We start from the raw sequence: 24,194 nt of genomic DNA on the forward strand, positions 1-24,194 counted from the left end.
CTATACCAGATAAAAATGTGATTGGGAAACATTTAACAAAATAAATAAAAATACCATTAAATATAGATATTAAATATCTTTATATACATGCATATTACACATTTTATAACTAAGTCAAAATGTGAGGTCCATATGTACATTCTAGTGGCCTCCATTTTTATTTGAGTTGGACACTGTTGGCATGGTGCATAGAAATCTGGCTTTGGAGCCAGGATCACTTGAGTTATGTACCACCTCTGACACACACTGTCTATGTGACCCTGGGACTATACCTTAACCTCTCTTTGTGCCAGGCCATTCTCAAAGACTATAACTTGCAGAGAAAAAGTCAGCCTCCACTGGAAGGAGTTTCTTCATCAATGTGCACTGAGGGTTTGCTATATGCCTAGATCACCTAAGATAGTATCATCCATGTGGACAACACGAGAGGACCTGCTTCTGGGAGACTGTAAGATTGAAAAATGTGTGGACCTTCAGCATTGGCTTGCAGTAAGGTTGGGAGAAGTCTTTTTCCATTGTCTATGTGGCCAGAAGCAAAGGCATCTAAAATAAGCTCATTAAGCAATACTGGGTGGCTTTTGTTGTGTTCCATCTGAGAATGAAAGATTCTTTCACTCATATCATGCAGAGAGGAAAGCCCAAGAGCTGCTTCCTTCTCCCTCCCCAAATTAGGTCACATGACACATAAGCCCTGGGTCTTTGGGTATTTTTTTTCTCTTGTAGGTATAGAGACCAGCACCTCCAAATCCAGCCTGCAAGCACACACCACAGGGATCTGGGAATCCAGGAATCCAAGTAGCGTGCTGTAGCCAGCATAGATAGATTTGGACTTAAATTTTGTAGTATTAATACTTTTTAGGAAATGAGCTAAACTGGTGAGTCTAATCCTCCCTCTTCCCAGAGACCAAGGTGGAGAAGGAGTATTATTCTCTCAAGGTCTTGGGGGAAATATTTGCATGTCAGTCAGTCAGTCAGTAAGCATTTATTAAGCACCTACTTATGTGCCAGGTACTGGGGAAACAAAAAGAGGCAAAAAACACTCTCTGACTTCAAGGAACACATATCCTAATGTGGGAAACAAACAAACAAATGTGGGCAAACAAGCTACATACAGGATAAACAGGAAATAATTTACAAAGGGTAGGCACTAGCATTAAGAGAAGTTGAGAAAAGCTTCTTGTAGAAGATGAGATTTCAGCTGAGACTTGAAGGAGACCAGTAGGCAGAGATGAGGAGGGAGAACATTGCAGGCACAGGGAAAAGGCAGAGAAGATGCCTAGAGTCTAGAGATGAAGGGTCTTGTTCAAAGAACAGTCAGGAGCCCAGTGTCACTGTATCGAAGAGAACATGACAAGGAGTAAGGTGTAAGAAGACTGGAAAGGTGGTGGTGGGATGAGGGGGCTAAAGCTGTGAACCCCAAACAGAGCATTGGCACTAAAGAAAGTAATCAACAGTGTCAAAGGTTGCAGAGACTCCAAGGACAAGGAGGATGGAGAAAAGGATTTGGACATTTGGAAATCACTGATAGCTTTGATGAGAATCTTTTTGTTAGAAGGATAAGGTTGGAAGCTAGATTTGTATTTCTTCTTGCTATATATTTGAAATAAATATCCCTTTGTAAGAGCTTATCTGATGTTAAGTGGTCAAAGGAATTGGAGTATAAGTGATTAGGTACCTAAAAAGAGGGGATACTATCAGTGGGGATTCAAGCCAATGACAGAAAAGAAAGACTCCTCAATCTTTTCGGGGTACCAGAGAACCCTGTGGGGATAAAATATAATAAACCTAGCCCCACATTACACATGAATTTCCTATACAAATGAAATTACAGGTTTAATCCCTAACACTAAAATATAATTATCATCATCATAATCAAATTCCAACCCCATTGTCCATGCCATTATAACAATAATTGTTGTTATTATTATTTTCCAGGCTACAAAACTTTAACAATGACTAAATATTTAGAAAGACACAACCCAGTGGCTAGAATAACAAATCAGAATTCACTCACTTATAAACTGATGACCAATTCCTGTACTTAAAAAAAATGAGCTTCAAAATATACTTGAGAATTCCACCAAAAAAAGCATATTTGAAAATACAGAGTCCTAAGAGAATTTAAATCTATTTAGGTATATCATTTTTCTATAACCTTGTCTTCTGTTAGAGAAGTCCCAAGGATGCTTTTAGTGACCTTAGGAAAGATAAACTTATTATATCCCAACACACACATGCCTATATGAACATATGTGAGCTTCTGTGTATGTGTGTGTGTGTGTGTGTGTGTGTGTGTGTAGGAAGCTAAGTGGTCCAGTAGATAGAACAGTGGGCCTAGAGTCAAAAAGACCAGAGCTCAGATGTGACCTCAGACACTTAGTAGCTGTGTGTCCCTGGGGAAAGTTACTTAACACCTGCCTCCCTAAAACTGGAGAAGCAAATGGCAAAACATTTCAGTATCTTTCCGAAGAAACCCCATGAACAGTTAGTCCACAGGGTCACAGAGTCAGACACTACTGAACTATTGAACAATAACAATGCCTCTCTCTCCTCACTCTCTCTCTGACTCTCCTCACTCTCTCTCTCTCATATATATATCTCTCTCACATATATTATATATATTATATATGCACGTATGTATATGTATATGTATGTATATGTATGCGTGTATGTGTATGTATTATGTATATACATGTACACACATAAACATACACACATATGTCTGTATGTATACACATATACATGTGTGTATGCATGTACATATATACATGCATACACACACATACACACACATAGTAATATTAGGTGCTAGATGGCACAGTGGATAGTGTTAGAACTACAGTCAGAAGACTTGAGCCTCAGTCAAATCTAGTCTAAATTACTTTTTAGCTGTATGATCCCAGGCAAGTCACTTAACCTCTGCTTGCCTCAATTTTCTCATCTGCAAAATTGGGATAATAGTGACATCTACTTCTCAGAACTGTTGTGAGAAACAAGTGAGATAATATTTATAAAGGACTTAGCATAGTGCCTGGCACATAGTAGGCACTATATAAATATTAGCTATCATTATTATAAAAAAAAGTAACTTGTCCTAGGATCATTCTAGTTAAAATACATCAGATGAGATGAGAAGAATGAGCTGAATAATAATGATGATGATGATGATGATGACAGTAATATTTGTATAGCACCTTAAGATTTCCAAGGCATTTTTAAACAATAGAGAAGCATGAAACTATATAGATACTCATTCCCCCTCCATCATTCTATAGAACAAAGTTTTTTAGGGGGGAATAACAATAATTTAAGAAACTACCACTGCAAAAAAAAAAATACTCCTCCTACTCAGGTCATTAGAAATATATCCCATTTATCATCTGAAGAAAGGGTTGATGTTTCCCTATCCTTTTACAGATTCTAGAAGGAAAAAAGCATGTATCTCTATGCACTTTGCCCTTGGAATAAACTTTTCAAAGCAGAAAGCTAATGTGCTTCTTCAGGCTTCTCATAGTCATTCTACTATTTCTAAAGGCATTGCCCTAGTCCTGAAATATCCTCCCATTCCTTGTATTCTTTAAGCACAACCCACAGTATATGTGTGTGTGTGTGTGTGTGTGTGTGTGTGTGTGTGTGTGTGTGTGTGTGTTTTCTTCCTTCTCTCTAACTAATGAAGATTGTCTCAGGACTTAGTGGGGTAACCAAGATTAGAGATTTTCAAGAACACTCTCGATGAGTACTTGAAGATGATAAAATTTAGAGCTTGAAGGAGTCTTAGAAACTCCCAAGCCTGATTCATTTTATTTGTTCAAATAAGAGAACAGAAAGATAGAGTGAAAGATCTGACAAAATATTAAACAACCTAATGGAAGGCCTTTAATGCACTAGGTGACTTGACTGGAAACCTTATGGGAAGGTACTGACAAGAAATATACAGTACGGACTTTTGGGAGAGGAGCCAAGATGACAGAGTAAAGAAATCACTCAGCCAAGTTCTCTCAACATTCCCCTCCAAACAATTTTACAACAGTGCCTCAAATCAAATTCTAGAGTGATAGAGCCAAAAAAAAAAAAACAAAAAACTGAGAGTGAGATATTTTGCCAACCAAAGACAACTTAAGAGGTCAGAAGTAGAGGTTTATGACACAAGTGTGGTGATTGGCATGGAGACCACGTGGATGAAACACCAGTGGTGGAACTTGGTGGTAGCAACAGAAGCAACAGCAGCTTCAAGAGCTCTCCTGTCAGAAACAGTAAGGGGATTTGGCAGCTGAACAGGAAGAGGTTATAGGGGACCCTGTGCTAGCACTGGGTACAGGAACAGATGCTATTTGCAAAACTGACTGCCTATACCCACTTCTGGGTCATAGCTCCAGAGTAGAAAGGAGTACTTTTGGTATATAGGGAACATGAGCCCTGAGGAACAGTATCACATTTGGTCAGAAGGGATCAGGACCTTGAGGAATAGTATCACTTTTGCCCCAAGGGAACAGGGACCTGGAGGAGCAATAAAGATTGTAATTCCAAGGAGTCAAGGGCCTTTTCAAGGTAATAACCAGGTTGCAGACAAGGGGAGCAGTGACTACACCTCTTTTCAGATGACACCATCTTGGAAGCAATGAAAATTTCCAAACTACAAGAACTAGCTCTGAAAACAACAGCAAAAAAAAAAAAATCTGAAACTTGGGACAGTGCTTCCTCCACTCTATGCTGGGAACAGAGTTCTACTTTAACATAAAGTTCAAAATCAAGAAACAGAATAGAAAAAATGAGCAAAAGAAAAAATAGAACATGACCATACAAATCTACTTATGGTGACAGGAAAGATCAAGAACAAACTCAAAAGACAATGAAGTCAAAACAGTAACAAGCAAAGCCTCAAAGAAAAATGCGTATTAGACAAAAGGCCAAGAAGAATTCCCGGAAGTGATTTTTTTTTTTTTTAAAGAGGTACAAAAGCTCATTGAAGAAAATAATTCCTTAAAAATTAGAATTGGGCAAATAGAAGGTAACAACTCCATGTGATATCCAGAAACAATCAAACAAAGTCAAAAGAAAAAAAAAAAAGAAGTCATGAAATATCTCTTTGGAAAAAAAAACTGACATGGAAAATCAATTAAGAGGAGATTATTTAAAAATTGTTGGGTTACCAAAAACCATAATCAAAAAGAAACTACATCTCATGTTCAAGATATTATTAAGGAAAACTGACCTGCTAATTAAAACCAGAGGGTAAAATAGAAATGGAAAGAATCCGTCAGTCACCTCCTGAAAGAGATCCCAAAATGAAAACTCTCAGGAATATCACAGCCAAATTCCACAGCTCCCAGACCAAAGAGAAAACAATTCAAGGAGCTGGAAAGAAATCATTCAAATATCAGAGAGTCAGTCAGAATCATACAAGATTTATCAACTTCAACCCTAAAGAAGTGGAGAGCTTGGAATAGATATTATAGAAGGTAAGAGTATTGGAATTATAAGCAAGAATCACCTACCAAGCAGAACTCAGTATAATCCTTCAAAAAAAGTAGACATTTCATGACATAGAGGACTTTCAAGCATTCTTGAAGAAAAGACCAGAGCTGAAGAGAAAATATAACTTTTAAATAAGAAACTCAAGAGAAGCACGAAAAGTATACATGAAAGAAAAATAATAAGGGACTCAATAAGGATAAACTGTTTATTTTTCTACTTTATCATTATTAGGGAAGTTAGAAGGATTTTATCTAGAAAAAGGGTACAAGATTGAATTGATTATGTTGAGATGATGCAAAAAAAATGGACAGGCAAGAAAAAGGGATGCTCTGGGAGAAGAGGGAAGGAAGAGGAAGAATGGGGAAATTCAGCTCAACAAAAGAAGTACACAGAACTTTTTATAGTGGAGGGATAAACGGTGGGGAGGAGGTGGGCAACACTTGAAACTCACATATAAATTGATTTGAAAAGGGAAAAATAGAAATACTTATTCAATCAAGTATAGAAATCCATCTTACCCAAAGGGAAGTAGGAGAGAAAGGAGATAAGATAAAAGGGAAGACCAATAAAAAAGGCATTGGTCAGAAGCAAAACATACTTTAGAGAAGGGACAGAAGGCAGGAGAGAGAGAGAGAGAGAACATAAAAGGACACAGGGAAATGCATAGCTAGTGATCATACCTATGAATATGAGTGGGATAAACTTACCCATAAAAAGGAAGTGGATAGCTGAATGGATTAGAAACTAGAATTCGATAATACGTTGTTTACAAGAAACACACTTGAAACAGAAAGACACACAGAGATAAAATAAGGGGCTGGAATAGAAGATTGATGGAATATAGCATAGCATAGCATAAACATACATACATACACACACACACACACACTTGAACTGAAGTAAAAAAGACAAGGGTAGCATCATGATCTCAGATAAAGCAAAATCAAAAATAAAATTACAAAAGATAAGATGGGAAATGTAATCTAACTAAAAGGCACCACAGATAATGAAGTAATATCAATATTAATCATATATGTACCAAATGGCAGAATATCTGAATCCTTAAAGAAAAAGTTAAATGAGTTACAGAAGGAAATGATGAAACTGTACTAGTGGGGAACCTCAATTTTCCCTTCTCAGAATTAGAAAATCTAACCATAAAATAAATAAGAAATAAGGAAATGAATAGGATTTTAGAAAAATTAGATATAAAAGATGATTAGAGAAAATTTAACGGAAATAGAAAGCACTATACCTTTTCTCAAGTATACCTGACACCTTCACAAAAACTGACCATTTTTATTAGGGCTTAAAAACCTCACTAACAAATGTAGAAAAGAAGAAATATTAAATGCATCATTTTTAGACCATAGTGCAAAAAATTACACTTAATAAAGGACTAATGGGGAATATATTAAAAGTTAATTGGAAACTAAATGATCTAATCATAGACAATGAGTAGCCAAAGAACAAATTATAGAAATGATCAATAATTTAGTTAAAAAGAATGAAAACAATGAAACAACATTCCAAAATTTGTGGGATGCAGCCAAAGCAATACATATGGGAAATTTTATATCTGCATATATTTTTATATTTTAAATCAGTAAAAGGAAGAGCATATCAATGAATTAGGTTGTTAACTGAAACAAAACAAAGCCAGAAAAAGAAAATAAATAAATCCCCAATTAAATACCAAAATGGAAATAATGAAAACCAAAAAAGAAATGAATAAAATTGAAAGTAAAAAACACCACTAACTAATAAATAAAACTAGGAGTTGGTTTTATGAAATGGGCAATAAGGAAACAAAACTATCACCTTTTACAGATGATATGATGGTATACCTTAAATATTCTAGAAAATCAATTTAAAAACTAGTTGAATTAACAACTTTAGCAAAGTAGTAGGATATCAAATAAATCTATAGAAATCATAAGCATTTCTATATACTACCAACAAAACTCAGCAGAAAGAGAGAGAAAAAGAAATTTCATTTAAAGTAACTTCAGACAATATAAAATATTGGCAAGTCTATCTGCTAAGAGAAACCCAGGGGTTATATGAACACAATTAAAAAATGCCATTCACACAAATAAAAACAACTCTAAACAATTAGAGATATATTAATTGCTTATGGGTAAACCGAGCCAATTAATAAAAATTACATTTCTACTTAAGTTAATTTACATATTCAATTCCATACCAATCAACCTACCAAAGAATTATATGTTCAGTGTAATTATCTATAATTTGAGTTGGAAATTTGTCATATGATGATGCTTGGATTGTATATAACTAAGACTATTTGTTTATATGACTGTCAGTCACAAATAGCTATAGAAAGTACTTTCTCTCAAATTTTCCGAGAGCACTTTGTCTGGATCTCTCTTTTGCTCTTATCACTTACTAATTTGTATTGTACTCATCTATACTCCTAACACATTATCTCTCATCCCACTAAGTGGAATGAAACCCAAGGACAGGAACTATCCTTTCTTTTCTTTGTATCTCCAGTGCCTGGGCACACAGTAGGTTTAAAAAGAAAAAAAATGTTGTTGAATATATGGATGCTTCATGGATGCTAGGTGACTTACAGTCCCTTTAAGTTGGAAGAATTTCCACTGAATATCGAAAGCCTAGTTTAAAGACAATTCTTGCCTTTGTGGATTACATAAGAAATTAAATAGGAATAGATTTGCTATGAAATGTAGCTTTATTCTTCTCATGAAAAAAATGGCTTGGACATGATAACATCAGTTCTGGTAGAGTTGATCACAATAATCTCTTTAGTAATTAGGGGACTACATAGAATTGAGCAGGTCTAGGAATGTAATTAAATGGTTGCATAAAGCATTTTGACTCTATAGATCTGAATACTGATTTTGCCCTCTGCATGCCTTTTATCAGGATTAAGTGTAAAAATGTCTGCTACACCACTTTGGGACTGAAAACCACATGGAGAGGTTCAGATTCATGAATTATAATTCTATGGAAAAACATCCAGGGGACTTCTGACCATTCTATCTGTAGAACTGATTTTATGAAATAAAGGAGACTGGTCTCAGAATAAGGACATCTGGATTCTTGTCTTAAATCTGCCTCCTTGCTTTCCTATGTCCCTTTGGCAAATTTCCTAACTTCTCTGCATATAAGTTTCTTCTTCTATAAAATGAAGGGTTTAGGAAAGGAGATCTCAAAAGAATCTTCCAACCCTAAAATTCTATGATTCTATAAGCTATTTATTAAATATAGCATGCCATGAGATTCTCCCCCAGCATTTAACTTGTCTCTAATTTTTCAATTAGAGGACATGGGTAATGGGGCATGCTAATTTAGCATAAGAACCATTTATATTAAAATGTGATCTTGGTTTTAAACTACTGTGAAGACATTAATCTCATTACCCCAGGATGTTGACTCTCAGAATAGTTATAATGGTAGTCAAAGTCTCTATACCCTACTTTCCAAAGACCTGTACTTTATTCGACCTAGAGTCATCCAGTTCAGATGGAAATTTCTGAAGCCTGGGCTGCTAAAAATGAAGATTAAAATAAAATAAAATAGAAATATTCAGATTTAATCTATTCTTCATGCGACTTCTCTATTCTCTGGTTTATGGGAATGCAAACTTCATCAGCAGAATTTCTTGTATGTGTTTTCACGGAGAAGTTCCATGTTTTGGTGGCTCAGAGAGGTTCCATTATGAGGAAGTGTCCAGGCCAGACATACACCTACTACTTTACTCCTCTATTCCATTTTTCTTCTATCTTCCTGTCCTCCTTTTTTCAACTCCTTTGTATATGTATAGAGAATAAGCACCCTGAGGGCAGATACTGTCATTTTGCTGTTATTTGTGTCTCTAGTGCATAGAACAGCATATAATAAGAGCATAATAAATGCTTTCCATCTTGTTGGTCTTTTAATGGAACCCTTAAAGGAGGACAGATATGCTTGGAGAAGTTGGTTTAAGTTAGAGAAAATTATGAAAATGGAAAAAAAAACAGCAGGAGAGCATGGAATGAGACAAACAGAGAAACAGAAAGGCAGAGGCAGACAGAATGCAAGAGTGAGTTTTGATGAAGTATTAATACAGATCTCATGTTAGTCCTGTTTGTAACTGGTCAGATTTTCATTGAGGGAAGAGGGGCAGACAAAACGGAAACAGAAGAGTCAACAGTCAAATCAAAACAATAAGAAATAAAAGCATGATGAAGTGAGCTGAACTGGAAGGAAAGAGGCTATTTTCATGAAGAATGAAAGGGGCTGGGGTGGGGGGAGCAAATACAAATATAAGACATTGCTGTCATACTTGTTTGAATAATTTATAAGAACTCTAACTTCAGCTTCTGTAGCATCAACATCACAATGAGATCAATAGAGTAAATATTATTGGCCCAACCTCAACCAAATCAAGCAAATATTATGGGCAAATTGAAGTTCTAAGCTAATGTATATCTCAAAGAGACCATGCAGTGATTAAACATGAAGTATTATCAAACACAGAGTAGTTCCACTGTCCACACAGTGAATAATAACTTTATCAACTCATGAAACAGTTATCTGTGCATGGTCTAAAATCATATTCTTACGTTTTCTGCAATAATTTAGTGACCTCTTTAAATGGTTGTTCAGTTGTTTTAGTCGTGTCCAACTTTTCATGACCTCATTTGTCCTTTTCTTGACAAAGATACTGTAACAGCTTGCCATTTCCTTCTTCAGTTCATTTTACAGATGAAGAAACTGAGGCAAACAAGGTTAAGTGACTTGCCCAGGGTCATACAGCTAGTAAGTGTCTGAGGCCAGATCTGAACTCAGTAAGATAAGTCTTCCTTACTTCAGGCCCAAAATTCTATCCACTGTACACCTCACAACCTGACAAAACTCTTTAAATATGATACAGTAATTTAGCAAAAATTATTTCAGCCACTGATATTTTTAAATCACTTCAAAACACAGAACATTATAGATATCTGACAATGTATTATCTTCTACTCTAGTATTTCTCTTTCTATACTTCAAAACCAATGGAAAATATTATTTAATACTTCATGAACATAAAAAGTGAGAACTAAATGGTCAATCACTGATTGTATCATACACAATCATAAACACAGCATGTTTATATAAGCATGTATACATACACATATACATATACACATTGATGTGTATTTGCTTATGTGTAGGAAGCACTGGGGCACTGCTTCTAAGGAAAAACATTCTGTGTTCATGAAGTTGGTGAAATATCCTTTCTCCATTAGCTGCACATCCAGAACCCCTTGGGTCTTTGAAACCACCAGCCTGGGATAGTTTCTATTGCTCTCTCTGTCTTTCCAATGGTGCACATGGAGTAGATGACTCACTGATTATCACCATTCAGTAATTGAGCTCAGGCCTAAAGCCACCTTCCCATTCTCTCAGGCCCTGGAGAACCAAGAAACTTGGGGTTCTGTTCTTGTTTTGTTTATCATTTTCAGATCTAGGTGCAGGGAGTGGAGTCCCAGACCCAGAAACTTAAGCTATGTCAAACATACAGCCACAGAATGATAAGCCAAGTGCTGCAATCAGTCCAACAAAGAAGCCCTGAGAAGCAGAATCTCAGGAAGTAAGCCTAGAGGAGCTTTGGACTTGGAACTTGGTGGGATTAATGCTATATAGGAGGGAACGCTATATATGAAGCTAAGTAGTTAAATGGAACTGGCATTTTTGGGGCCCCTAAAATTGGGGAGTTGAACCAATGGCAGAAATGAGAGACTCCCCCAAAAACCCTAAGCATACCAAATATCCCTGAAGGAAAAGCAAAATGTAACATATCTGTTCTTTAGGCAGAGGGGAATAAATTAGTCACAGTTGCACATACTTTTATTTAATCCATAAATGAATATCTGTATATATGCAAGAAAAAATTATGAATATTATTTACATTGTGGTGGTAAAAATATTTATCTAAGGAATTTTAGGTGAATAAAGAATCTGAAAATTAGTATTGTAAATTATATACCTTATTTTAAATCTATAATAAATTTTAGTATATTTTACTAAAGTGACTGGATAGATGTTGCTTAAAATGAAAGAAATTCTGTCAACCATTAAATCTAAAATGGAGATGTATATATGAAGATAAAATCATTGGTTAAGAGCTAGAAGGTCCCTGAGAAGCCATCTATTCTAATGCCCTCATTTTACAGACGAGGGACTTGAGGCTCAGGAAAGTGAAGTGAGCTGTCCAAGGTGACAAAGGTAGGAAAACACAGAGGCAGAATTTTAACACAGGTCCTTTGACTCCTTATCTATTTTTTCCAAACTGTGTACATTCCCTCCTCAAGAAGCCATTTTACTGGGGCCCTTGAATTTTATAAAGACTAAATTAAATTGAAAGCATCGTCGGTATGCTGCATTCTAGAGCTGTTCCCCACTCAGCAGCAAGAGCCTTAAAGGTGCTATGGGGCAACGATGGGGAATGACAGCTCGGTATGAGGCACACTGTGGTGAACCCAAATTAGGACAAGACACTCACCACTTGTGTTCCCAGTCACCCTTCTGAAAGGACTGGCAGCTTGATGAAAGCAAATTCAAATACAATGGGGAAATACTCTCAAACTCCTAAACATTAATACTTGTTGCCATGTTCTAGCTATGCCCTGATTTCCCTCTATCCTCCCAGCCACATGGTGCAGTGGGCAGAGCACTGGGTCTGTTGTCGGGAAGACCTGAATTCAAATCCGGCATCAGACACTTACCAGCTGTGTGACCCTGGGGCGAGTTACTCAACATCTTTCAGCCTCAGTTTCCTCACTTACTATAAAATGAGGATAATAATAACACCTATCTCAAAGGGTTGTTGTGATGATGAAATGAGATAATACCTGTAAAGTGCATAGTAATAGGACTATGTACTACTAAGCACATAGTAATATCTTAATGTCTGTTCCTTTCCTCTTCCTCCACGTAATCTCTGTATACTGCAAACTTGAAACAGTGAGTTTGCTGAAAATATTCCTGTCCTTTCTATTCCTTTAAGTACTTTAGTTACTACAGCCCCAAGCAGAAGCAAGAATACCGCCAGCTGTCAGTATGGGCCAGTGGTCCCCCATAACCAGAGGATGAATCAGCATGCAGGATCCTTGCACAGAGTACTCATTGAGCTCTCTCATCTCCAGATGAGCTGTGGTTCAACTATTATAACAGATACAAAGCTTCCCCCGACTTGCTTCCAATATAAAACAGTAGATGGAGGAAGGTCACATGGCCCTCACTGCAGACTACAACCAATGCTGAAGCAACAACTATTCTCTATACAGAACCGTCATCTCAGGGTTTTCTGATCACAACTCTTAAAGCATACTATGTCGTGTACCTGGGGGAGGAAGGACTGCAACGTGTGAACATTATACCCTATTCATCTTCATACTTCCTTAAAATAACCTATTTGGATCCTTTGTGAATTGGTAATGAGAGGAAATTTCAGCTGCTTATCCATCTATTTTGCTACTCTAGTGACCTACAAATCTGAGTTTTCCACTACATGCTACAGTAGCAGGGTTGCAAAAAGGAAACGTGTCCATTAGTACTGTTGATGCATTCTGAGCACATACAATATTCCCTCTCAAACACAAACTCTCAGACACGTGGTGGCACCTGTCATCTTCTTTCGAATAATAATCTGACTGAGAGAGGGATGGGAAAATCTTCACAGCAGAGATAAACAAACCTACAGTAAACTCCTTTCATTGGCACCGAATCTGACAGTCTTATTTATGAGTGCCTCCAGGACATAGGGTGGAACCAAGAGACATTGTTGTCATCAGCTTTTTCTTGTAATAGGCTATCCTGCATACTTTGGCATCACACTCAATAACTTTTGAACTGGCATTTGGACAACAAAACATTTTCATTCACAACCTTGATGCTCTTTTTAACCTTCCTCTTGCTTAAAAACATATAATGATTCTTAATCTCAATGTTGTACATCATCAAGAAATTTCATCTCCAAAGCTGTGAAAACATATGCTGTCAGGAAAGTAAAAATGATCCCCTCTTTCTAGTACCTGCGGTAGAAGCATGATAATAACTGTGTGAGACACTGTCTTCCCCTTCTCAAAATAATTATGGCTCTCTAGAATTCAGCATCTGTGCTGCCAGATGTTACTGTCAAATACGTAAGCAATGGGCTTGATCGCTACATAAACCTGGCTCACTTCCAAGATTCTTTGACTAAAAAGCAGATGCAAGTGGTTTTTTAGAGTCCAAGATTGTAAGTACCACACCATATTAATCCTGTTACATAAAGAGAGAATGGCTTCTACTAATGACAGGTTGAGTCTGTTCAGGTTCAAACGACTACTTAGGTTGCTGTTGATGGACATTTCTACAACTACATTTGATGATAAGGGGACAGAAGCTCTCATATTTAATATTACTAATAAAAAAGGAAAGAAAATTTTATGAACTAAAATGTGTCACGATTTCCCTTTCTCATAAAGGAGTGTATCCTGCTACCATGGAAATGAATGATTCCACTTTGTAAGATTGGGAGGAGAATAATTTAAAGAAGAGATGTAATGTTACTCCAATAGGCAGGTGATGCATTAACAGCACAAAGTAGATGGTGTGCAGAAGACAAAGAATTTTAATCAATTATATGTCACTTCAATTTAAAGATGAATTTTTCTTGCCTTACCAGAAAACTCACCATAATAAGATATTAGCAGATCTGCCAGGATATTAATGGTAAAGACATGGTTTAAGATGAATTTTTACCACAAAGTAGAATCATTCATTTCCATGGTAGCAGGATATACTCCTTTATGAGAAAGGGAAATCGTGACACATTTTTAGTTCATAAAATTTTCTTTCCTTTTTTATTAGTAATATTAAACGTGAGAGTTCTGTCCCCTTATCATCGAATGTAGTCGTAGACATGTCCATCAACAGCAACCCAAGTAGTCGTTTGAACCTGAACAGACTCAACCTGTCATTAGTAGAATTACTAGAGAATTTAAATGGAAACTAATAATGAAATATGTTATGGATGGAATATGTGTAAATAAGTAAACCAAATGATTTAGAAGACATAAAGCCTGGTCACTGGCTAATTGTATATACTTGGGCAAGTTACTGAATCCCTCTATGACTCAGTTTTCTTATCTACATAAAGAGCAAATTAAATAAACCACAAACTTGCATAAATCTGAACAATTGCTATTATTCCATAATTTGGGTTACTGCCTTCCATTTTACCTTATGGAAAAAAAGTGTACGTCTACATGACACCATCATATCACATTAAAATGATTGAAAAGCATTATTTAGTTCTTCAGGGGGAAAAATCTGATTGTTTAGTATTCTCAATGTATTTTCATCATGTAATTGTAGAATAAAATAAAGGCTAAACAGAGTAAGATTAGCTCTTGGTCATTTTCATTTCATATCAGATCCTATCCAGGCCTTTTGTTTCTACATGTCAAATTTTGACCTTATACGTACAAGCAAAAGACCCGGATGGAATAGTGCGACTCAAATGAAGAATTATTTCTTAATTCTTGCCTATAGTAGCTGTATGACCCTGGGCAAGTCACTTAACCCCATTGCCTAGCCAAAATAATAAAATAATAACAATAATAATAATAATAATAATTCTTGACTACTATGTGCAATGGCTGTGCCAAGTATTGGGAATAGAGATAGAAATTAAATGTCTGTCCATAGATTTCTTAAATTTTATTTCACTTATGTATACATAGATGGGTAAAGATAAGGCAATCTGAGCAAAGATAAAACATTCACCACTTGGTGATCAAAGAAGGCTTCCCCTAGGTGGTATTATACATGCTGAGGCTTAAAGGAAGCTGGGGATGCTAAAAGGCAGGGGTGAGGATGTCCCAAGCAAAGTCTATATATACAAACGCACTAAAGTGGGAGGGCAATTGCAATGGCAATGGGAGGAATGTCAGTTTATCTGGGATATAAAATTTGTTAAAGAGAATAATGTGAAATAGGGTAAGAAGGTGGGCAGAAGCCAGACTAGGAATGGCCTTAAACACTAAGGAATACTTAGGAGTTGGCATTTTGGGGGCAATAGGAAATCATTGCATTTTCTTGGGCATGAGAGTGACGTAGTCAGGCCCATCATCATCTTCATCTTCATTCAGCTGTTATCATCACTATGAAGTAACTGAGCCTAAGTGAGTGGATAAATTACTTGCCAAGAGTCAATAAAACAGCTTAAGGACCTAAGAAAGGATCTGAAACCAGTTTGCCCTGACTCAAAGTTTTACTTGACATTGACAGGGGAGAGATGAGAGATATTGTAGAAACTTGGCAAATGACTGGTCAAAGCATGATGATTCCAAATTTATAAATCTGATCATTTACCCAGATCTTTATCATCAATTAAGTAACAACTATAGTGCAGTAGATAGAGTTTGGGGCCTGGAGTCAGAGAGACTAGAGTTCAAATTTGGTCTCAGATATTACTAGCTGTGGGTCCCTGGGCAAGTCACTTAACATTCATCTGCCTTAACTTCTTCAGCTATAAAATGGGAATAACAATAGCACCTACATCCCAGGGTTGTTATAAGGATCAAAAAAAAGATTTTAGATAGAAAGATATAGCTATAGATGAATTAAATATTTATAAAATGTTTAGCATAGTGCATGGTGTTAGATACTGGGTGTATAATAAATGATTGTTTTCTTCTTTCCTTTCTGAGATTCCCCAGATAATAAAGGAAAGACAAATACAGTTGCAGATCATTTTTTCTCTCAGATCCCATTTTCCTGAAGTCTGACAGTCAGTATGGCAACTATCTATGTTCATGTACTTCTGTAACCTGTTCCAGGGGTGGTGAACGGCCACATGTGGCCCTCTAGGTCTTCAAGTGTATAGACTATTCCATCATACATGTTTTGGTTCTTTCACTACTCATCATCAATACCACCGGGGGAGAGAAATAGGGGGCAAGAGTAGGAAACTCAAATACATCAAATTTTGTATTCATTGGCAATTCTAGTAAGGTTTGATGGGGGGAGGGAAGGAGTGAAAGGAAGAATGTTTCAGCCAATGTCTAAAACGAGGTCATATTTGCCTTATTCTCTGTAGGCCTACCCTGCATATCGAGGGGTCCGGGATCAGCTATCCATGAGGATTGAAAACTGACCTGAAGTTTTAATTCTGGAATTGAACAAATTATTCCATGTGAACATATTATTTAAGTAACAGACATACAAATCCTAAATTTTAAATTCAAGTCAGTGAGGAATAAGAAGTCAATAGAGAGACTTCAGCATTGGTGAGATTTTTCACTATCCCACGAGAACTGTGGATCATACTTATTACCACAACCCAAGTGTGTTGCGATTTCTACAATGATGATATGGACAAAGGTACAAACAGAGAATTACATTAATCCAATCTGTATGCGACAAAGATATAGAAAACAATTTCCACATCTACAGGAGTTGTCCAGGACTTGATTCAAGCTACATTTCTGAAATGATAAAAAGCAGGTTTAATAGCGTCTTTAGTAGATTTGTCAAAAGCTAGTGTGGGCTTGTAATGTTTCCAAACCCTTCATGGAAGTGGAAAGTATTGTTCTAGAGTCTCACCAAGAAATTTTTTAAAGAAGATTCCAATGATGTAATTGGGCCTTGAACGATTATTTCCAAAAAAATTAAATTATCATAATTTTTAGATCTCAGAGGATTCTTATAGGTCTTCTAGTCCAATCCCCTGCATTTTACAGGTAAGGATACTGAGGTACATAAAGAATATGAAGCTTGCCCAAGATCACAGAGATACAAAATTTTATATAGAATACAGACTAAATAATCTAAATGCAATAATATTACTGTAGATATAGAACAGTTATCTCAAAATTGAAGTGCCACTATCGATAGACTCTAGTTAAGAATAAATAGCTTTTTTGTGAAGCCAATCACAAAGCAAATGTGAGAGGTTGGCATCCTGAGTCCTCTAAGCTATGGGGTATGGAGGTGGGCAGAATGGGGTGGGAGGGATAAGGCTTCAGAATGTTGATAGATTCTTAATGGAGGTTTTATGGGGAAATATGAGTAAGAACTGTGCAAAAATGAGAGGGTATAAAAGGCTTATGATTAGTACAATGGGAGGGAATCACCAAAATCCACGAAATTATAAGTAATAATATCTATCGTGGAGAGTTTCAAGGTTTTCAATCCACCTTACATATATTATTTCATTCTTTTTTTTTTTCTCAAAACAATCCAAGGAGGTAAGTGCCATTATTATTCCCATTATACAGATGAGAAAGCTAAGAATGAAAGAGGTCAAATAAAATGCCTAGAAACAAACACCTAGCGTCTGGCATTCAAATTCAGTTCTATGTACCTCTAATTCTAGCACTCTATAAACTACACCAAGCTACCTAATTTACATTCTCTAGGAGTAGCAGGCTGGCATAAAAGGGGCTTTCCAAGGTAGTAAAGTGCCACAGCTGTAAATATAAATTCCATACCTTTCCCTGGCCTTAAGAAGCTTATCTAATGGTAGAGAGAAGAGAAACATACATTAGGAGGGCAGATATTAAAAAATACATATAAAAAGTTGAATGTGATACAATATTAATAGTTATAAAACAACTGATAAGACAGAATCAATAGCAATGAAATGGAGAGAGATTTCACAAGTCTTCACAGAGCTAGCTATGTGTTGAGTACGGTTTGGAAAAACAGAGGACAGGACTGAAAGAAGAAGTTAATCCAGGCCAGGAAAAAAGATTCCTTCCTTCCTTTTTTCTTTCTTTTTTTTTTCTTTTTTTCAGAAGCCAGAAGTAACATATTCAATGTATTAATTTAACTGCTTGACTGCTAATTAAGTAAAATGACAATAATATTTGTAAAGTGCTTTGAAGCTAGATAAGGAGGAAGAGGAGGAGGAGGAGGGGGAGGATGAAGAGGACCATGGAATAAGAATTCAATCATTAGGTATTCATAAAATATCTACTATGGTTCAAACACTGTCCTAGGCTCTGGGATACCAGTACAAAAAATGAAACAATGCCCCCTCTCACAATGGGCTTACATTCTGGCTGCTAGGAGGTGAAAAGGTAGATGGTTTTGAAGTATATCCAGTGTCCCAAAAGTTTCGGTGCAGTTTTAAACTAGTTGCACCAAGACTTTTGGGACACACTCATCGGGCTGGGAATAAAGCAGAATGAAATGGTAAGAAGACCCTGGGCCTAGCATAGAGCCATCCAGGGAATCTGGGTCAGAGCCCTGCCACGTGCCTGGTGTGCGCAGGCCATGGGCCTCAGTTTTCTCATGGGTAAAAAGTGTAGTGGGGCTGCGGGGCGCCTGGGTCGAAGCTCCCACAACGTGGACAATGGGCATCCCAACCCCTCTGTCCCCCACTTCCCGTGCTGGCCTGGGGACGGCCTGGCTCAGGCCTCTCCTCAGACAGGCCTTCTCATCCTCCCTCCTGGCGTGGGCACCGAGGGGAGCCGGCCTCAGGAGGGCACAGGCAGAGGCCCAAGCCTCCAAGGTGGGGGAGGCAGACAACTAAGAGAAAAGGAAACAGTGCGCAAGTCGTAAGCCCCCGCTCTGACCCCGGAAGGAGAAGACCGCCATGAGAGGGGCCGAGGCCTAGTGGAGGCCACATGTGAGCTCTAATTGGCTAGGCGAGGCCTCACATGAGTTCTGATTGGCTAGGGGAGGCCTCACGTGAGCTCTGATTGGCTAAGGGAGGCCTCACGTGAGCTCTGATTGGCTAGAACAGCTCTGTATCTGCGCAGTGTGAACCTCCTACATCACAGCAGGCCATATCCCAACAGAGGCCGGGTAGGCCTTGTGGCTAACCTCATCCTGGTCCTCTCTGGCCCCTCTTCCAAGCCAGGGTGGAGCTGTGGCTCTGAGTAGCCACAGCACACCTAAGTGGCAGCCTCAGGCCTGTGCAAGGGCAGCTGCCACCAATGCGCATAATGACTGGAACATGTGCATATTGGGGCAGCCACCAGCTGGATTATCACCAGCATTTCTAGTTTCTTGTGCTGTGACACCAGCCTCATGGCTGCAGTTGGTGCTTTTAAGCTTGCGCAGGCATGTGGAGGAAGCTACTAGTGGATGGGCTGTGATTGGCCAGATGGAGTAGGCTGTGATTGGCCAGACTCCCGCACTGTTACTAGGGGAAATCCTCCTGCCCTAGGCTGCACTTGGGCACTGTCGGGGCTACATTCTGTGCAGCCATTGGCTCTCGTTCCTCTCCGGGCCTGCGCAGTGGTGTCCGTGAGCCCTGAGGAGCTCTGTGCGCCTGCGTGGCCGCGGCAGTCTCAGCAGCCGTTGAAGGGACTAGGTTGGGAGCTGCGTGTGCTGGTCGAGGCCCAGGGTTCTGTGCTTTAAGAGCAGCGGCCTAGCCAAGCCCAGGGGCAGCCCCAGCCGTGCTGTTTGCGATGTCAACCAAGGCCTCCAGGAAGAGCCGGCTCCAGTCCCAGGCTGGGGTCCCGAAGGCGCAGTTCCAGGCCGGCCAGCGGCTGCTGTGCCAGCACGGCTCCCTACTCTACGAGGCCAAGTGCGTGCGGGTGGCTGAGGTGGCGGCCGAGGCGGAGGCGGAGAGGGAGGCCGGTTCCGTGATGTACCTGATCCACTACGCGGGCTGGAACAAGAACTGGGACGAGTGGGTCCCCGAGAGCCGCGTGCTCGAGTACTCGGAGGTCAACCTGGCCCGGCAGAGGGAGCTGCTCAGGGAGCACCAGAAGCAGCAGGCCTGGGCCAAGGCGCGCGGGGGGCTCCGGACCCGCAAGATCCCGGGGCCGGGCCAGCAGCAGAGAAACGGGGGGAGGGCCAGAAGGGACCCCCAGGAGGCCCCGGGGATCGCAGAGGGAGGGGGAGGCAGTGGCGGGGGCGGCAGCGGCGAGCCATCCCAGTCCCCGCGGAAGAAGAAGATCCCCGCGGACCCTGGGGACCCCACGGTGGAGAGCGAAGAAGAGGCCAGGAGCAGGGTCGAGGTCAAGGTGGAGATCCCCGAGGCTCTGAAGCCGTGGCTCGTGGATGACTGGGACCTGGTCACCAAACAAAACCAGCTGTTCTGCCTTCCTGCCCAGATGACCGTGGACTCCATCCTGGAGGACTACGTCCGCTCCAAGGCCCAGACCGGAACCGGAGAGCAGAATGCCAGCAATGTTCTGGAACTGGTGAACGGGATCAGAGAGTACTTCAATGTGATGCTGGGCGCTCAGCTGCTCTACAAATTTGAGCGGCCACAGTATGCCGAAATCCTGGTCGAGCACCCCAATATCGCCATGTCTCAGGTCTACGGGGCCCCACATCTGCTGCGCCTTTTTGTGAGAATTGGCGGAATGCTAGCTTGCACCCCTCTTGACGATAGGAGCCAGGCGTTATTGTTAAGCCATTTGCATGATTTCTTAACGTATTTAGCGGAGAATTTCAGTGCATTGTTTAGTGCCAATGACTATGGGGTTGCCCCTCCGGAGTATCTTAGAAGAGCAGCCTGAGAGTGTGACATGATCTGTTCTATCTGGATGTCTTCCAAAAAGATGTTTTGTTCTTAGTCGTTCTCTTACACAGATGATGTACTTTACAATTGTGTTTGTGTAGAATAGGACCTGTTTGTTTCCTAGTTACTCTTGTTTTGTTTGAAACAAAAAGTGAAAAGGAGCTTTTCAGCCCCTTCTTAGAATTGCTACCAGTGGATGTAATAGCAGACACAGCAAAGGCACGTTTTAAGTTGTTTAAATGGATAGTTGACAAAGTTGCTTGAACTCTGATGGTTCCATTCCTTTGACAATGTTAATGTTAAGTGACAAAACGCTCCAATTAGCATATATAGCCAGAAGCTATATATATCAATCATTTGTATTGATTGTTTGGGGGTACTTTTGGTACTTCATGTAAATAGCTGTTTATTGAAACTTGACTGTACGCTACCATGGGCATTTTGTCTTTTTGCCCAGATTGTTGAAAATTTTGAATTTTTGTTTTTATATTTCTAGTTTAATGATACTTTTACTACAATAAAAAAATACATTGTTGAGTAACTTACGTTGTGGGAAAGTTGATCTTTCAGCGATTATTTTAAAAATCTTAGGTTCTTTTATTTTCAAGGAGAAAATACTCAAAATAAGGAGATACTGCAGATAACAGGTTGGCGATGGTCCTGATTTTCAAAAAGAATCTTTAAACTTTAGGCCAGTGAACTTCACTTTCAGTTCCTAATGAAATTCCATAATGCTATATAATATTAATATTACTAACAATATCAACAATATAATAATAAAGTAATTATTGATAGAATCATTTCTGATGATGATAAGTTACTTTGGGTTTATCAAGAGGATGTCTTGCCAAACTACATGTCCATTTTTGATACTATTTATTTAGGTAACACAAGGGAAAGCCAAAAACTTGATTTAAACAAAGCATTTCATTAAACTTCTCATGAGACCTTTACCATTTGGGATGTTCGTTTAATGTGTTTTCAGAACTGATTTAATTATTTGAAACCTAGAGGGATGTCTCTTAAGAGAGTGCCCCTGGAAAGTCACCCTCAACTCTGTTCAACATTTTATACCACCAATTTGGATAAAGGCAGCAGGCTTATCAAATTTGCAGGTTATGCAAAGTTAGGAAAGACAGCTGACTGAGTGACAGACTAGAGGCTAAAAAAGATGTGGGGTTAGGATGATGAGCTAAATTCTGATCAAATTAAACAGTGAAAAATGTGGAGTCCTTTGCACAAATTTGAAACACACGTGCCAAGAAATAAATGAGGGAGAAGTAGCCAAGCAGCATGAAACTATGAAGATAGCATTGTAGGGACTACAAGCTCGACACGTTGATGTGATAACTGGAGCTATCCTAAAAGGTAATGACTTTTTAGGCTCTATTATTAGAAACAGCTTTCAGAACAAAGGAAGTCATTGTCCTTCTGTTCTCTACCTTTTAGTACTAGTGTCTAGGTCTAAGTGTCATATTTTAGCAAGGACGTCGAGTTAATAGAGTATATCCAAAGGAGTGGTAATAGAATTTGAAACCCTGGCATGTAAGGAATCAGTTGCCTGTAGGCATTGGGAATGTTTAAGCAGAAGACTGGCATATGAGGTGGGGAAGGGGAGCAGGGCATGCTGGCAGGATACGATAGCAATTTTCTGGCAGAGATGGGAACAATGTGTGGAAGTTGCAGTGACCAAATTCAGCTTGAGAGAAGGAAAAAAAAAAACAGTTGGGCAAAAACGAAATGGGCTATCTTGAGAAGCAATGAGTGCGACGACTATACTGGATCCCTATCAAGTAAGGATTGAACTAATTGATTTCTGACATTCCTTCCAGTTCTAAGATTCTACGGGTTTTTAAAGGAATATTCTGCTGTGTTCAACTTAGAATTCATCAGTCTATGTCCCTTCCTAAGCTCCAAGTTGTTTCAAACTTGCTGGTATCTTAAATCCAGCATGGAGGATAGCATTCAGAATTGACTCTGGCTTGCAACAGTTGAATTAGGGTTGTTTATCCTTGGTTTATATATCTTTTGAGATTAATGATAGTTTTTTCTTAAGCATTGGCAGGAAAAGAAAGCCATCTCTGACAGCTTGTTCCCCTGTAGAACTTCTTTTGTCAGGTAGGTGTTTATGTCTTACCTAAACCTTACCTGCTGAAAAGGTAAGAACCTTTTTAGTTTGATCTTTTGTGTGACATCATAAAAAAGATATATCACTATAGTCTCAAAATTACCTTTTACGTACTTGTTTTTCTCCAGAATACATTACTCACACCTTTAAAAATTTCTAAATGTGCTCTCCACACTTCTTTTCACTTTGACTTTTCCTCTTTGGTTCCTTTTTAAAAATAAAATCAAAAAAATACTTTAAATATGAAGTTCCAGTTTGCTAAAAATCACATACATAAGGATTTCAGACTTATTTACTAGGGAAAAAGGGACACATATGTTTCCTAACATTAGTGTTTGATCTTCAGATACCCTGATTTTTGCTGTTGGTGATCCTTGCACTTATGGAAATTGCAACCACTCCTGGCCTTAGTAGATGGTTTTGATGAGTTACCTGACCAAATAAATCATCAACTAGTTGCCAAAATTCTGGCATGAGTGTGAATTCAGTCTGACTAGTCCTTAAGCAATGGAACAGGCACTTCTCACCCACATGTGAGAAACCTGTCCACTTGGTGAGGCTTGCCAAAGCTGTTGCTTCATCATCACCAAATCCCAGATTTTCATATTTGGAAGTGGCTCAGTCGCGATTCAGTCCAACCCATAGCCCAGAAAAGATTCCCATAATAATGCATTAATAAATGGCCATCCAGCCATTGCTAGAGACCTTGCAATGACAGGGAATGCACTGCCATCCCAGGCAACCCTTTGTCTTGTTGCAGATCCATCCCTGTCTCAAACGGAAAACCTCTGACAATTCAGGTTCATCACCATACCATGAGGCATCAGATGTGTTTACTTATCAGTGAAAAATTGATAGTGCCTTCAGCATTTTTATTTGCACTGAAGCCAAGCAGTGAGAACATTGTGTGTCTTGTCAATAGTGTGTTGCTAACACAGAATCAGCTCAGCCATTCTACAAGATATCAGCCCATCTTTAAAATGACAAAAAATATCCCAAAAAGATCATAAAAATGGGAAAATGACCCACATGTACAAAAATATTTATAGCAGCTCTTTCTGTGGTGGCAAAGAATTTGAAATTGATTGGATGCCCATCAATTGG

General features: G+C 38.7%; 1 protein-coding gene and 1 pseudogene across 3 annotated transcripts in view; one reads left to right on the forward strand and one right to left on the reverse strand.

The window, feature by feature from the left end:
- NAALADL2 (N-acetylated alpha-linked acidic dipeptidase like 2) overlaps positions 1-24,194 on the reverse strand; it is a 1,445,704-nt gene that overhangs the window by 684,282 nt on the left and 737,228 nt on the right. The window lies entirely within an intron of this gene.
- Positions 19,899-20,960, forward strand: LOC114053137 (annotated as a pseudogene).

The sequence above is a fragment of the Vombatus ursinus genome, unplaced genomic scaffold (genome assembly GCF_900497805.2).
Source record: "Vombatus ursinus unplaced genomic scaffold, bare-nosed wombat genome assembly UNPS02014810.1, whole genome shotgun sequence".
NCBI classification, from domain to species: Eukaryota; Metazoa; Chordata; class Mammalia; order Diprotodontia; family Vombatidae; genus Vombatus; species Vombatus ursinus.